Genomic DNA, 17,796 nt, shown 5'->3' on the forward strand with positions numbered 1-17,796 from the left:
CCGTTTAGGTCATATTGGTGTAAAGCGCATGAAGAAACTCCATTCTGATGGACTTCTAGAATCACTTGATTATGAATCACTTGGTACTTGCAAACCATGCCTCATGGGCAAGATGACTAAAACTCTGTTCTCCGGAACAATGGAGCGAGCAACAGAGTTATTGGAAATCATACATACTGATGTATGTGGTCCAATGAACATTGAAGCTCGCGGCGGATATCATTATTTTCTCACCTTCACAGATGATTTGAGCAGATATGGGTATATCTACTTAATGAAACATAAGTCTGAAACATTTGAAAAGTTCAAAGAATTTCAGAGTGAAGTGGAAAATCATCGTAACAAGAAAATCAAGTTTCTAGGATCTGATCGTGGAGGTGAATATTTGAGTTATGAGTTTGGACTTCATTTGAAACAATGCGGAATAGTTTCGCAACTCATGCCACCTGGAACACCACAACGTAATGGTGTATCCGAACGTCGTAATCGCACTTTATTAGATATGGTGCAATCTACAATGTCTCTCACAGATTTACCGATATCGTTTTGGGGTTATGCTTTAGAGACGACTGCATTCACGTTAAATAGGGCACCATCTAAATCTGTCAAGACGACACCTTATGAACTGTGGTTTGGCAAGAAACCCAAGTTGTCGTTTCTTAAAGTTTGGAGCTGCGATGATTATGTGAAAAAACTTCAACCTGATAAGCTCGAACTCGAATCGGAGAAATGTGTCTTCATAGGACACCCAAAGGAGACTGTTGGGTACACCTTCTATCACAGATTCGAAGGCAAGATATTCGTTGCTCAGGATGGATCCTTTCTAGAGAAGGAGTTTCTCTCAAAAGAAGTGAGTGGGAGGAAATTAGAACCTGATGAGGTAATTGTACCTTCTCCCTTATTGGAAAATAGTTTATCACTAAAATCAATTCCAGTGATTCCTACACCAGTAAGTGACGAAGCTAATGATGATGATCATGAAACTTCTGATCAAGTTACTACCGAACCTCGTAGGTCAACTAGAGTAAGATCCGCACTAGGGTGGTACGGTAATCCTGTTCTGGAAGTCATGTTACTTGACCATGACGAACCTATGAACTATGAGGAAGCGATGATGAGCCCAAATTCCGCAAAAATGGCTTGAGGCCATGAAATCTGAGATGGGATCCATGTATGAGATCAAAGTGTGGACTTTGGTTGACTTGCCGGATGACCGGCAGGCCGTAGAGAATAAATGGATCTTCAAGAAGAAGACTGATGCTAACGGTAATATTATTGTCTACAAAGCACGACTTGTTGCAAAAGGTTTTCGACAAGTTCAAGGAGTTGACTACGATGAGACCTTCTCACCCGTAGCGATGCTTAAGTCCGTCCGAATCATGTTAGCAACTGCCGCATTTTATGATTATCAAATTAGGCAAATGGATGTCAAAACTGCATTCCTTAATGGATATCTTAAAGAAGAGTTGTATATGATGCAACCAGAAGGTTTTGTCGATCCAAAAGGTGCTAACAAAGTGTGCAAGCTCCAGCGATCCATTTATGGACTGGTGCAAGTCTCTTGGAGTTGGAATATACGCTTTGATAGTGTGATCAAAGCATATGGTTTTATACAGACTGTTGGAAAAGCCTGTATTTGCAAGAAAGTGAGTGGGACCTCCATAGCATTTTTGATATTATATGTAGATGACATATTGTTGATCGAAAATGACACTGAATTTCTGAATAGCATAAAAGGATACTTGAATAAGAATTTTTCAATGAAAGACCTCGGTGAAGCTGCTTATATACTGGGCATCAATATCTATAGAGATAGATCAAGACGCTTAATTGGACTTTCACAAAGCACATACCTTGATAAAGTTTTGAAGAAGTTCAAAATGGATCAGGCAAAGAAAGGGTTCTTGCCTGTATTACAAGGTGTGAATTTGAGTCAGACTCAATGCCCGACCACTGCAGAAGATAGAGAGAAAATGAAAGGTGTTCCCTATGATTCACTCATAGGTTGTATCATGTATGCAATGCTGTGTACCAGACCTGATGTGTGCCTTGCTATTAGTATAGCAGGGAGGTACCAATGTAATCCAGGAGTGGATCACTGGACAGCGGTCAAGAATATCCTGAAATACCTGAAAAGTACTAAGGATATGTTTCTCGTATATGGAGGTGACAAAGAGCTCGTCGTAAACAGTTACATCGATGCAATCTTTGACACTGATCCGAATGACTCTAAGTCACAAACCGGATACATGTTTTTATTAAATGGTCGAGCTGTCAATTGGTGTAGTTCCAAGCAGAGCGTCGTGGCGGGATCTACGTGTGAAGCGGAATACATAGCTGCTTCGGAAGTAGCAAATGAAGGAGTCTGGGTGAAGGAGTTCATATCTGATCTAGGTGTCATACCTAGTGCATCGGGTCCAATGAAAATATTTTGTGACAATACTGGTGCAATTGCCCTGGCAAAGGAATCAAGATTTCACAAGAGAACCAAGAACATCAAGAGACGCTTCAATTCTATCCGCGATCAAGAGAAGGAGGGAGACATAGAGATTTGCAAGATACATACAGATCTGAATGTTGCAGACCCATTGACTAAGCCTCTCTCACGAGCAACACATGATCAGCACCAGAACTCCATGGGTGTAAGAATCATTACAATGTAATCTAGATTATTGACTCTAGTGCAAGTGGGAGACTAAAGGAAATATGCCCTAGAGGCAATAATAAAGTTGTTATTTATATTTCCTTATATCATGATAAATGTTTATTATTCATGCTAGAATTGTATTAACTGTCAACTTATTACATGTGTGAATACATAGACAAACAGAGTGTCACTAGTTTGCCTCTACTTGACTAGCTCGTTGAATCAATGATGGTTATGTTTCCTAACCATAGACATGAGTTGTCATTTGATTAATGGGATCACATCATTAGAGAATGATGTGATGGACTTGAACCATCCGTTAGGTTAGCACGATGATCGTTTAGTTTGTTGTTGTTGCTTTCTCCATAACTTATACATGTTCCTATGACTATGAGCTCCCGTACACCGTAGGAACACTTTGTGTGCTACCAAACGTCACAACATAACTGGGTGATTATAAAGTTGCTCTACAGGTGTCTCCGATGGTGTTTGTTGAGTTGGCATAGATCGAGATTAGGATTTGTCACTCTGATTGTCGGAGAGGTATCTCTGGGCCCTCTCGGTAATGTACATCACTATAAGCCTTGCAAGCAATGTAGCTAATGAGTTAGTTATGGGATGAAGCATTACGGAACGAGTAAAGATACTTGCCGGTAACGAGATTGAACTAGGTATTGAGATACCGATGATCGAATCTCGGGCAAGTAACATACCGATGACAAAGGGAATACCGTATGTTGTTATGCGGTTTGACCAATAAAGATCTTCGTAGAATATGTAGGAGCCAATATGATCATCCAGGTTCCGCTATTGGTAATTGACCGGAGACGTGTCTCGGTCATGTTTACATAGTTCTTGAACCCGTAGGTTCCGCACGCTTAACGTTCGGTGACGATCGATATTATGAGTTTATGTGTTTTGATGTACCGAAGATAGTTCGGAGTCCCGGATGTAATCAAAGACATGACGAGGAGTCTCGAAATGGTCGAGACATAAAGATTGATATATTGGACGACTATATTCGGACACCGGATGAGTTCCGGGGGTCACTGGATATTTATCGGAGTGCTGGCGGGTTATCGGAACCCCTGGGGGAACTAATGGGCCAACATGGGCCTTGTGGGAGAGAGAGAGAGTAGAGGGCCTATAGGGCTGGCCGTGCCCCCCCTTGGGAGTCTAAATTGGACAAGGAAGGGGGGCGCCCCCTCTTTCCTCCCTCTCTCCCTCTTCTTCCTTCCCCTTCCCCCTTCCTAGTTGGAATAGGAAAAGGGGAGTCCTACTCCTACTAGGAGGAGGACTCCCCCTCTCCTTGGCGCGCCCCAAGGCCAGCCGGCCTCCCCCTTGCTCCTTTATATACGGGGGCAGGGGGCACCCTAGAACACACAAGTTGATTGTTTCCAGCCATGTGCGGTGCCCCCCTCCACCATAATCCACCTCGGTCATATCGTAGCGGTGCTTAGGCGAAGCCCTGTTTCGGTAGCATCATCATCACCGTCATCATGCCGTCGTGCTGACGAAGCTCTCCCTCGAAGCTCTACAAGATCGTGAGTTTGCAAGACGTCACCGAGTCGAACGTGTGAGATCGCGGAGGTGCCGTACCTTCGGTGCTAGGATCGGTCGATCGTGAAGACGTACGACTACATCAACCGCGTTGTCACAATGCTTCCGCTTACGGTCTACGAGGGTACATAGACAATACTCTTCACTCTCGTTGCTATGCATCACCATGATCTTGCGTGTGCGTAGGATTTTTTTTGAAATTACTGCGTTCCCCAACAGTCTCCTACTGGATTGATACCTTGGTTCTCAAAAACTGAGGGGAAATAGTTACGCTACTTTGCCGCATCACCCTTTCCTCTTCAAGGGAAAACCAACGCATGCACAAGAGGTAGCTGAGGGAGTCCTGGATTAGGGGTCCCCGGACAGCCGGACTATATACTTTGGCCGGACTGTTGGACTATGAAGACGCAAGATTGAAGACTCCGTCCCGTGTCTGGATGGGACTCTCCTTTGCGTGGAAGGCAAGCTTGGAAATTCGGATATGGAGATCTCCTCCCTTGTAACCGACTCTGTGTAACCCTAGCCCCCTCCGGTGTCTATATAAACCAGAGGGTTTAGTCCATAGGACGAGAACAATCATAATCATAGGCTAGCTTCTAGGGTTTAGCCTCTACGATCTCGTGGTAGATCAACTCTTGTAATACTCATATCATCAAGATCAATCAAGAAGGAAGTAGGGTATTACCTCCATCGAGAGGGCCCGAACCTGGGTAAACATTGTGTCCCCCGCCTCCTGTTACCATCCGCCTTAGACGCCCAGTTCGGGACCCCTTGCCCGAGATCCGCCGATTTTGACACCGACATTGGTGCTTTCATTGAGAGTTCCACTGTGCCATCACCATAAGGCTTGATGGCTCCTTCGATCATCGGCAACGATGCGATCCAGGGTGAGGTTTTTCTCCACAGACATATCTTCGTATTCGGTGGCTTCGCACTGCGGGCCAACTCGCTTGGCCATCTGGAGCAGATCGAGAACTACGCCCCCTGGCCATCAGGTCAGGTTTGGAAGTTTGAACTATACTGCTGACATGCGTGGAGACTTGATCTTCGACGGATTCAAGCCCATGTCAGGTGCGCCGCACAGTCACAACGAGCATGACTTAGCTTTGCCGCTGGACGATGTTCGGGAGATCACACCTGTGGCAACTCTGGCCCTTGATCCGGAGCAAATCGCGCCGTCCGAGGATGGGTGGATGGACCCCGCCACGGAGGCCGCACACTCAGCGGCGATAGAGCCGAATACTGATTTCACCTCCTACGAGACCTGTGTTGCTGGACCTTGGATTCGTCCCCAGCCCGGGCTCCGAACCGCCTGCATCCGTGCCTATCGAATCTGATTGGGCACCAATCATGGAGTTTTCCTCCGTGGATATCTTTCAGCACTCGCCCTTGGGCGATGTGCTAAATTCATTAAGGTCTCTCTCCTTGTCAGGAGGCCCTTGGCTGAACTGTGTCCGGCTTGAGTGGGAAACGGACGACAAAGAAATTCATTCCCCACCCACCACCCACTTAATAGCCACTGTCGACGACTTAACCGACATGCTTGATTTCGACTCCAAAGACATCGACGGTATGGACGATGATGCAGGAGAAGAATAGGAACCACCGCCCAGAGGGCGCTGGACAGCCACCTCATCATACGATATATACATGGTGGACACCCCCAAAGAAAGCGATGGCAATAAGGCAACGGAGGATAATCCCCTCGAGAAGCAATCTAAGCACCAGCGTCATCGGCGCCGCTCTAAGCCCCACCATAGCAAAAGCAACGATACCGGCACAAGAGACAATAATGCTGCGGATAGTGCCGAAGACGAAGACAATCCCCTCCAGCCAGGCTTCGAGCGGGAGGATGGGCAAGCTAGCCCTAAGGAACAGACGGCAGATGGAGAATCAGAGGATGACAATTACATGGCCCTCTCCGATGACGAGGTGAGCCTCGGCGACGAAGAATTTACTATGCCTGAGGATCCCGTCGAGCAAGAGCGCTTCAAGCGCCGGCTTATAGCCACAGCAAAAAGCCTGAAGAGAAAGCAACAACAACTTCAAGCTGATCAAGATCTGCTAGTGGATAAATGGACCGAGGTCCTGGCGGCCGAGGAATATGAACTCGGGCACCCAACCAAAATTTACCCAAAGCGAAGGTTGCTACCCCAACTCGAGGAGGAAGCATTAAAGCCTACGCCACCAGTGTATGATGCGGCTGACCGGCCACCTCATGGCCGAGACAAAGCGGCATATCAGCCTGAAATCCAGCCCGCACCCCGTCGCCAGTCAAACAAAAACACCAAGGCCCAGGGCAATACGCAGGACCTGCGAGACGTATTGGAAAACAAAGCAGGACATACAAGATCTATATACGGATCACGGGGGCACGCCCCAACGCGTGACGACGATCGTCACGCCGGATATACTAAAAGCAAATCCGGCCGGGCCGAATACAACAGACAAGACTCGTATGAACTACGTCGTGATATAGCCCGGCACAGAGGCGCCACACACCCCCTATGCTTCACTGATAAAGTAATGCATCACGAATTCCTAGAAGGTTTTAAACCCGTGAACATTGATTCATATGATGGTACAACAGACCCTGCGGTATGGATCAAAGATTTCCTCCTCCACATCCACATGGCCCGCGGTGACGAGCTACATGCCATCAAGTACCTCCCATTAAAACTCAAAGGACCTGCTCGGCATTGGCTCAATAGCCTGCCGACAAACTCCATTGGCAGTTGGGAGAATTTGGAATACGCATTCCTTGACAACTTCCAGGGCACTTATGTGCGACCACCGGATGCCGATGACTTGAGTCACATAACCCAACAGCCAGGGGAATCGGCCTAGAAATTCTGGACTCGGTTCCTAACTAAAAAGAACCAAATTGTCGACTGTCCGGATGCCGAGGCCTTAGCGGCATTTAAGCATAACATCCGCGACGAGTGGCTCGCCCGACACCTCGGCCAAGAGAAGCCGAAGTCCATGGCAGCCCTCACGACACTCATGACCCGCTTTTGTGCGGGCAAGGATAGCTGCCTGGCTCGCAGCAGAAGCGCAAAGCAGCCTTATGAGGCAAACCGCCAATTCGGCGAAAAAGACCCCGGATACCTTCAAGCAAGTCCGGAGTACCCTGCAAGAGGATCGCCAGGCACATTTAGAGCTCGCCTAGCAATCTGGCCTCCGTCCTAGTCCCAGTCAAGCGGTGAAATTTGCGTCGCGCGTACATAATTACGTACTCAAGATACAATGGGCATAGGCAGAGGCACGCCCATGGCACGGCCCACAATGCGGCTCAACCGCTTCAGGACCCGTATACCTTTAACATTTTCTTCCTTTCAGGCCCTCTCCGATCGTTCGATTATCGGACCCGTCACGGGAAGGAAACACCAAGGAAGCAAGAAGCTTTGACGTACAAGGGAATCCTCAGGTGGTGTCTAATAACGATCGATATACCTGTTTTGCATACCCACACGCAGATTGACCTTGGATAGGACATGTCAAATAGTCCTATCTTTTACTTATTGCACTACATGTATGCATACGCTTTGACGTATCATTTAAATAAACAATGTACAACATTAGCTCATTATTGCATTCCTTTATCTTTCTTCTCGTCTGCTTATTTACGACAATTCGCACCCGTACATTCTGATACGTCCAGTGCGCCAGGGGCTTCAGTGTACCCCATAACACATCATGCAAAGTCCGAACACTTTCGACAGTGCGGCACCCCGAACTTATAGCATTATATGCATCAGCTCCGAATCAAGTCTTGGGTCAATAGTTGGGTTTGCCCGGCTCCAATATTTTGGCACCTTATGTTCTGCTATATCGGCTAAGGTAGCACTGGGAGAACTACTGCGATTGTGTCCCGGTTCTTCCGGACGAGCACCTCAGTAGAGAAAGCCGAAAACTGACTATCATGATGCGGCGAGAGCTGGTCGCTGTTCGAGAGGTCTCAAATCCTTAAAGATTTTTTTCCGCTTCGGGCGAGGAGTCGGCCTTGTCCGATTTAGGTGTACATAGCGCCCCAAGTTCGGCCTTCTGAATACTAGGGGCTTCGCCAAAATTTAAAATTGTAGACTTCTATGGCTAAGTGGGAGTGATAAAGCTTTATAGTCCGATTGCCTGGTTCGTTGTGCTGAACACCTCCTTTGAAGGACCCAAAACTGGGATAAAGAGTGATCAGCTTTATCCCAAACACCTCAGTACTAGTTACATGGGGGCAGAAGCCGACGACTGGCCAACTCTCAAATTTTATAAACGGCTGCACAGAAGGTAATATTTTAAATCAACAAGCGTTATATAGCGCACATGAACTCGTTTTCATATTACAGGATCACATGAGTACATTCATTCAAACATTACATCCTTAGCACATTCCTCTGCCACAAGGCGGGCACCCTTCAGGACACTGTCATAGTAATTTTCAGGGTGGCGATGCTCCTTGCCCTTCGGCGGCCCCTCCTTCACCAACTTTTTGGCGTCCATCTTGGCCCAGTGCACTTTCGCACAGGCAAAGGCCCTGCGCGCACCTTCAATGCAGGCGGACTGCTTTATGACTTCAAGCCGTGGGCAGGCATTCACAAGCCGCTTCACCAGGCCGAAGTAGCTGCCAGGCAAGGGCTCACCAGGACACATCCGGACTATGAGACCCTTCATGGCCAGTTCGGCCGCCTTGTGAAGCTCGACCGGTTGCTTCAGCTGGTCGCTCAAGGGCATCGGATGTTCGGTCCCAGTATACTGAGACCAGAACAACTTCTCCGTCAAGATCCCTTACTCGGCCCCGTAGAATTCCGCGGCATCCGACACACTGCTGGGTAGATCTGCGAACGCTCCTGGAGAGCTCCGAATTCAGGTAAGTAAAAGGAAAGTTTCCTTCACATGCTTGCTTTGCATAATGAATGCCTTACCCGCCGCTATCTTCTTGACTGCCTCAATTTCCTGGAGGGCCTTTTGGGCTTCGGCCTTGGCATTTTGTAAGTTCTCGAGGGCCTTCGCAAGCTCGGACCATTACGTCTTAGAGTCACGCTCCAAGGACTCGTACTTCTTGACAAACTCCTGGAGCTCTTGCCGAATCTCGCTGACTCGGGCCTCTTGCTTCTCGCGCTCCTTGGCCGCTTTTCCTTCGGCCTCGGACAACACATTCTTCAGGGCCGCCACTTTGGTTGTGGCCCCTAGCAAAATCCATGATGATCCAGTGAGCTTATAACAAATTTCCTTTTTCTTTATCAATAAACAGACGAGGTATTACTTAGCTTTGTTCTCTTCGAGGTGCCTCTTGGTAAGGCCGAGCTCTTCCTCAGACCACTCAAGGTCCCACTTTTGTGCGGAGACCTCTGCCGTGTGAGCGGCAGCGGCCAGCAGTGAAGCCTGCTTATTCACATAGACATATTCTGATTAGACTCATGTGATTGTTATTTGAGCCTCTGTTCAGCCTTTCTTTGCAAACACCAAACAGAGCATCAGGGGCTACTGTCTATGTTGTGACATTTCTCATAATTTGATTACTTACCTCAAAGCCTTTTAGGAGGCTGGCACAGGCTTCACTCAATCCGCTTTTGGTGGACCGAACCTTCTTTACCACCGCACTCATGATAGTGTGGTGCTCTTCGTCAATGGAAGCGCCGCGAAGCGCTTCCAGCAAATTGTCCGATGCCTCTGGATAGGCAGAGGCCATCGGCACAGACGGCTTGTCCCCCCTTCACGAGGGGTCGCCTGACAGAATCCGGAACCATTGGAGGTTCCGGCGCAGTATTCGACTGGTGGCTAGACTTGCCGCCCCTGGCGTTAGAGCCCATGGGAGTCTTGCCCCTCTTGCGCCCAGCGTCCCGAATGTCGCCTTGGGGAGCCTCCGGAACTATCTCCCCTTGGTTCAGTACCCTTTGAGACAACACCTCGACGTCGTCCATAGGGCGGGGGGAGGAGGCGGTCGGGAGTGAATCGTTGTTCATCTCCGATAGGCCCAAAGACCCATCCGAAGAGGATACGTCGATATGGGCTTCGGGTGGGCTGCATGATCATGTTCGGCATAATAAGAAGCAATAAAATAAAACATACCAAGAACTATTATGGTATATGGATACTTACAACTTCGCCAGGGGATTGTCCCTGGGTAACCACTCCTCGTCGCTAAAAGCGGCCGTCGTGGAGCAGTCCGGAAGGAGAGTCCTTCCCTTCTTGGACCCTTCGGCCTCCCCTGACGGGGCGGCCTTCCTTTTATTGTCTCCCCCGGCTAGGGGGGAACTTTCCTCTTCCTCCTCCTCGTTTTCGTGGGAGGAGGGCGCCTCGGTGTTATCGGACGATGAGTCCAATACGGCCTTGCACTGGAGACCTTTCCTGGTCCCCGTGGCCTTCTTCTTGGCCTTCTTCTCTGGCACCTCATAGGGCGCCGGAACCAGCATCTCCGTTAAGAGAGCCCTTGCTGGATCCTCGGGCAGTGGGGCTGGACAATTCATCCGCTCTGCTGTCGCGACCCACTCCTGTTAAATGGCGTGGAGGTTCAGATCCCCCGCATGATTATACTGGGGAAAGAAACATATTATGAGATTTAAGGAGCTTACCGGATTGGCAGGGCGCTTTGCGCTGAGTCCGCGGTCCTCGGTAAGGGAAGGAGGTACCTCAGCGGACTTGAACAACACCCTCCAGATGTCCTGGTGTGTTGTGTCGAAGAGCTCTCACAGCGTCTGGTGCTTAGCCGGGTTGAACTCCCACATATTGAATGCCCGTCTTTGACACGGGAGGATCTGGCGGAAGAGCATGACCTGGACCACGTTGACAAGCTTGATTTTCTTGCTTATCATGTTTTTAACGCAGTTCTGGAGTCCGATCAGCTCCACCGATGAACCCCAGGATAGGCCCCTCTCTTTCCAGGAGGTGAGTCGCATGGGGATGCCGGATCGAAATTCGGGGGCCACCACCCAGTTGGTGTCACGCGGCTCGGTGATGTAGAATCACCCCGATTGCCACCCATTTACGGTCTCCACATAGGAGCCTTCGAGCCAGGTGACGTTGGGCATTTTGCCCACCATGGCGCCTCCGCACTCCGCTTGCCGGCCGACCACCACCTTCGGTTTAACACTGAAGGTCTTCAGCCACAAGCCGAAGTGGGGCTTGAGCAGAGGAAGGCCTCGCACACGACGATAAACGCCGAGATGTTGAGGATGAAATTGGGGACCAGATCATGGAAGTCCAGCCCGTAGTAGAATATGAGCCCGCGGACAAATGGGTGGAGGGGAAATCCCAGTCCACGGACGAAGTGGGTGAGGAATACAACCCTCTCATGGGGTTCTGGAGTAGGGACGATCCGCCCCGTGTCTGGGAGCCGATGCGCGATATCTGCGGCCAGGTATGAGGTTTCCCGGAGCTTCCTAATGTTCTCCTCCATAATGGAGGAGACCATCCACTTGCCTCCCGCTCCGGACATGTTTGGAATGGTTTTGCGGAGAAAATGCGAACTTGGGCGCTGGAGCTCGAGTGCGCGAGAATGGATGGGCAGGGAAGAAGAAGGCGTGGGTGAAAAGGAGGAGCCCTTGCCCCTTTATAAGGGCGGAAGGATCTGTGTGCCTCCCCACCTGCCTGGTAAACCCGCTTATTCCCCAAGCGCCGTGATTGATGGCACGGTTGGGTTAACCACACCCGTATTGATGATAGTCCCGTGATAAGGGGACACGATCTCTGCTTCGACAAGACGTGCCAAGAAAACCGCCTCGCAATATGTGCAGTAGCTAGTTTTGAAAAACGGTTCGAATAATGACCGGGCCAGGGCGTGATGTCACGTTATGAAAAGGTGTCAGCAGATTAGATTTGTGGAAATATTATACTCTCTACGGTGGTATGTGGAATTTGTTTTGCAGAGTCGGACACTATCCTTGTGTTCAAAATTTTCTATGGAGTATTCGGAGGAAGAACCCGCCTTGCAATGCCGAAGACAATCTGCGCACGGGACTCATCGTCATTGAAGCCTGGTTCAGGGGCTACTGAGGGAGTCCTGGATTAGGGGGTCCCCGGACAGTCGGACTATATACTTTGGCCAGACTGTTGGACTATGAAGATACAAGATTGAAGACTTCATCCCGTGTCCAGATGGGACTCTCCTTTGCGTGGAAGGCAAGCTTGGCAATTCGGATATGTAAATCTCCTCCCTTGTAACCGAATCTGTGTAACCCTAGCCCCCTCCGGTGTCTATATAAACCGGAGGGTTTAGTCCGTAGGACGAGAACAATCATAATCATAGGCTAGCTTGTAGGGTTTAGCCTCTACGATCTCGTGGTAGATCAACTCTTGTAATACTCATATCATCAAGATCAATCAAGCAGGAAGTAGGGTATTACCTCCATCGAGAGGGCCCGAACCTGGGTAAACATTGTGTCCCCCGCCTCCTGTTACCACCCGCCTTAGACGCATAGTTCGCGACCCCCTACCCGAGATCCGCCGGTTTGACACCGACAGTAGCAGAGGACAAAGAAGCAGTAGCGGCAGATGGGAATCCTGCCTTTAGTGAAATCAGGGGTGAACGTGCCAGAGACTACTTGCGGGCACGTGTGAAGAGGCATGATGACATAACTTATTACTTTGAAAACTCATGTGATGCCAAACTGTATCAAGTGATGTTAGAGGCTTCCAAGATCCCTGGAAGGTTCTACAGGAACTCAGGGCCATGTGACATTCTGTCCATTGCTCGGGAAACAAAAGAGCCCCTGGCCATGCAAGGGGTATAGGTGTTAATGTCCCGCACACGAGGGCTTTCACACTCAGCAAAGAAGAGAGGCTCAGCATGAAAAATGCAAGGAGTGAAATGAAGCAGAATGCATTGTATGAAAGGTTGAGGGAGATTTATCCGACTGTTCGAAAGGATGTTGAGGAGTCAATGATGATGTACAAGACTCTAACACTGACAGATAGCCAACAGATGGGAGGGGAGGCGGGCATGGAGGATGCTGCTTATTGTGCGACAACACTGCACAAGAGTAGCTGTGCATCAGTTGACCCCAGCGACACTGAGACTGTAGCTGCTCGTGATGATGCTATATCTGATCTATCTGGAATGAAACACAGACTGATGGGCGTGCTTACACATTATGAAGGTACATTAAAATGTGGAACAACCTGGGTTTTCCCACCCTTCTTGGAAGCCGGCCTCTTCTTGGACAATGTGCCATCGAAGCCGGGCTGTGTGAAGTGCTACGTGACTGAAGTAAAGCCCGGATTCAATGAATTTGCCCGGAAGAATCTCCTAGGAGACTTTGATGAGAAAATGACCTTGGGAGAAACACTGTTACATCACATCCAGTGGCCACAAAAGGAAATAAAGTTCATCAATGAGATCCTTGAAGCCCCTCCAAGATCAACCACTGCCGCCCCTCAACCGATGACGCTCTCCTTGCCACAGTAGCTCTCGCGGGCTGATGCATCAACCTGTGATCAGCCGACCCGACTTTGTGGCGTACATGCCATGTCATCCTCCACCCCAAAGCAGCCAGTGGCAAGGCCTACAACTGTTGAAGATGCACCACCGGTTCAGATGCTGGCCGCTGACGTAGCGAGGGGAGACCCAGCTGCAGCACATGCTCAGCAGACCAACCTGGTGGAACCGACTGCTCATCAGTCTGTCAGTCCACAGTCGCGTGATTAGCATACAAATGTGTCAGCACTTCCTGCTCAGCTAACCAACGCATTGGCATGGCCTCCTCAGCACACCGACAAGTTGGCACCGCCTGCGCAGAAACCCGACATAGCTCAACACATGATCAGCAGTCCGATGCATATGCTCCTACAACCCAGCAGTCCGTCACAGCAGCACCGCTAGCTCAGTGATCCAACATAGATAAACCATCTACCAAGTAGTCCGTCCAAGCTTCACCGTCTGCTCGGCAGTCTACCTTGCAGGCAACCAGACGTTCTGCCAGAAATGCTTCAAGTATCAAGAAGGAAGTGGACAAAAAGGCTACAACCACGACCACGAGGAAGCGCGGCAGGAGAGTGAAGAGGAAAGGGAACGATTGCCTCTTACTTAAAGCACTCATCACCAAGAACCAAATTAACAACAGCTTGTTCGAATCAGGGAGTAATATTATTTCTGACGCCATGGATGATGAAGAAGTATGTTTGTTGCTTGCTAAAAGTAAAGCAGGCGTACTTGAAGCACGCAATTACGTCCATGGCCAGCCATTTCTTGTTGGCGAATACTTTGATGACTGCAGCTCCAGTTGCCATGAGTTACATGAATATTGCATGGATCAAATGTAAGCAGGTCTTCATGGTTTGCTAGTCCACTACAAGAGAGATCATTTCCGACACGGTGCTGGTTCCATCAATGTGAGTTTCGAGGACTTACATCTCTTCTTCAACTTCAACATGCTCGATGCCACTCTTGTTAGATGCCTGATTTTGTAAGTACTTAACAAACTCTGATCAACTTCTCCATACAAGGCTGTAAATGATAAAGAGCTAACTACATTTTATTCCTCTCAGGGGGTTGAACGCGCAGAGAAGAAAAAGGGAGAGCGTGTATTTCATAGATCCTGAATTAGCAAATGGCACAACAATACATGGTAAGGACCTACGGGACTGGGCCGTTAACACGGTCATCCGTCTCTTCGAAAACACTCCCATGTAGAATCATTTCTCTGGCCATATCATGAACGGTAAGTCAAGTAAACAACCACACATACACTTATCGCCTTTCAGATTTCGACATAATTCGTAAGTTCATGGCTTTCTTAATATGTAGTGATCACTGGATATTGGTATTCATTGTCTCAAACAAGAACACAGTTTACTACGTCGATTCTCTCAGAGAGTCAACAAACGCTCAGGATCTGACACATCTTTAGAAATTCATGGATATGTATTGAATTCTATGATGTTGAAATTAATTTGCATTCATATCTGGTTCAATAATTGATGTTGTCAAAATTCATCATCATTTGTAGTGTGCTCGCATTGTGGAAAACTAAACCAGGGAACCTGTTCAAGAGGGAACTACCTCTGCAGCACGAGATCGTTTCTCCGGTAACACACCGAAATCCGTTATTTTCATAAAATTTATCCAACAATATGCAAATACCTTTCCTTACGCTAGTCAAATGTTCAAGCTTCTAAATAAACCTCTTTCTATTTTGTCCAATGAAAAAATAATACATCTAACACCGGTTAGGTTGTTCCTAACAGGACAAATACATGACTAATTATGTACAACAAATTTCAGTGTCCTCAGCAAGAAGCAGGGACCAACCTTTATAGATACTATGTTTGCAGACACATGATCTCCATCTGCAAATCTGCTGATAGTTGTGACGATCCTTGCGAATTAGTACCAGTAAGTCTATCTTAATTAATATCTTCTACTCCACTCATATGGCACATTCTAATCTAAAAAATACCGCAACGCATCTTAAAACCGAGGACCCCTGAACCGCTCCCAGCGGATGAATTGCTGATGGTTCGGCGATTTATTAGTGACTTCTTTCTGGATCACTACATCAATCCCACTGGTGATAATGAATATTTTAGCATGCCTTCTCCTGAAACATTGAGTAAGAGTTAGCCGCTAAACATATAACGCATGGATCCATTGTTTTCCATCTGATGAGGTCTTCGTATTTCGTACACTATGATTAATTTTGTAATGCATATATGTGTGGACAAATCATTGGAATTTAGCTACCATATGTTCAATTACAATTGTTGCGAAATCTGATAAATGTTCTTCCTGTGGACACTATTTGTTAAATTGAATATTGTGGCGAATTTGCTTTTTGCGTGCCGATTCAAAATGGGATATTTTTGTTTATTTGTTTAATTGAATATTGTGGAAAATTTGCCTTTTGCGCGCCGATTCAAAATATGATATTTTTGTTTATTTGTTCAATTGAATATTGTGGCGAATTTGCTTTTTGCATGCCGATTCAAAATGGGATATTTTTGTTTTAACCTGGCAATTGCTCCGCACATGGTTCAACTAAATGAGTGTGTGCGATCCACATCTGAAAGCATACGTCAATCGTAGCGGAACCGTCGGTGATACACAACAGATCGCAAATGATTTGCAACGCTACTATGTGTGCGTAGGGCCTCCGGAACCGTTTGTGATATCACACACGAGAACTGGGAGTAAACCGTGCCCAATGTAAAATACAATCCCAGTCATAATTTTTTCACGTAACATGTGGGATCCCAAATGAAAAGCACATGTCACTCTTGCAGCAACCGTCGGTGATACCCAACAAATCACAAACGGTCTGCAACACTTATATGTGTGCAAAGGGGCTCCTGAATCATTTGTGATAGAACATTATCGCAGACGGTAATTGTTGGCAAACGTGTGCGATGGAGTCTTGCATGCCAGACGGGTTACGCAGAAAACTCGTGTGTGATGGGGCACAAATCGCACACAGTTCATATGTTGGCCCGTGTGCATTACATACTATTTCCCAAATGGTTCATTACGACAGACCGTATGGTTTCACTGCATCATTAGAAACGTTTAATCACCGATACCACATGTCTGAAAAAATTTAGTGTGTGCTGCATCACACACGATTACATTTTGGAAGGCCTCTGGATCACTGCTCCATATCCCTGACGGTTTCTGGGTCGTGTGGGAAGGACACCCTATTGCCCACACTCACTTGGCAACGGTCCCAAATGCCGTCGCGAAAAGGGGTTAAAAACCGTTTGTATAGCATCGACGCATACCAGTGAGTCATTATGCTCGAACAGACAAGAATTTTAGTTCGGGCAGTATGTTATATTACGTATGTAAGGAACATCTTCCAAGGAGAATAGTTCCATTAAGGGTTCCTTTACTTGGGTTTGCATGTTTTAATTATGCATACCTGGGTGTTTTAGTCCGTAAAACGAAAAAACTATCCCGTAGTGTTAGAAGGGTTACAATAATGTAACAATATGTCATTTGATTGCCGACCAATGATTCTCTTAAGAACGCTGGCTTTCAGCTTCACCCGTCCGAGGTACATGTTCGGATGACTCGGTTGTAACAATCGCAGAGGTGCTCCCTTTATGCCCTAGCCGAAGAATCGGGAACGTAGGGCATAAACACAGAAGCAAGGCAACCCAGCTTGGTAAAAACATAAGTCATAGAGGTGCATATAATGGCAAAAAACAGTGTATATGAACAAACAACGTATACATTGTGAGCTCCAGGCTTTAAATAATAATAAGCTTTGGTTAAAGAAGCCCCCAGGTGTTGTGGGGTGTATACATTTTAGGATGTGTACCCCTTAAGTGTTCGGCCTATCCGAACATATCCTGGGAATCGTATAAAAACGAGAAAATAAAAAGAAATGAAGAGGAGAAAAAATGAGAAACAAAACGTGGCCAAACTTATGCGTAGAATCTTTGGAGCCGAGCAACGTTCCATGGATTCGGCTCTAGGCGATTATCCAATGCATTACGAAGGCGATAGGCACCTCCTGTGAGAACTTCATCTATAATAAAGGGCCCCTCCCATTTTGGTTTGAGCTTGTCCTTCTTCTTCTCTGGGACGCGTAGAATGAGTTCGCCGACATTATAAGTCTTGGCTCGCACTTCTCTGCTTTGTTATCGCTGAGCCCGTTGTTGATAGA

This window comes from Triticum dicoccoides, chromosome 5A, assembly GCF_002162155.2.
Source record: "Triticum dicoccoides isolate Atlit2015 ecotype Zavitan chromosome 5A, WEW_v2.0, whole genome shotgun sequence".
NCBI lineage: Eukaryota > Viridiplantae > Streptophyta > Magnoliopsida > Poales > Poaceae > Triticum > Triticum dicoccoides.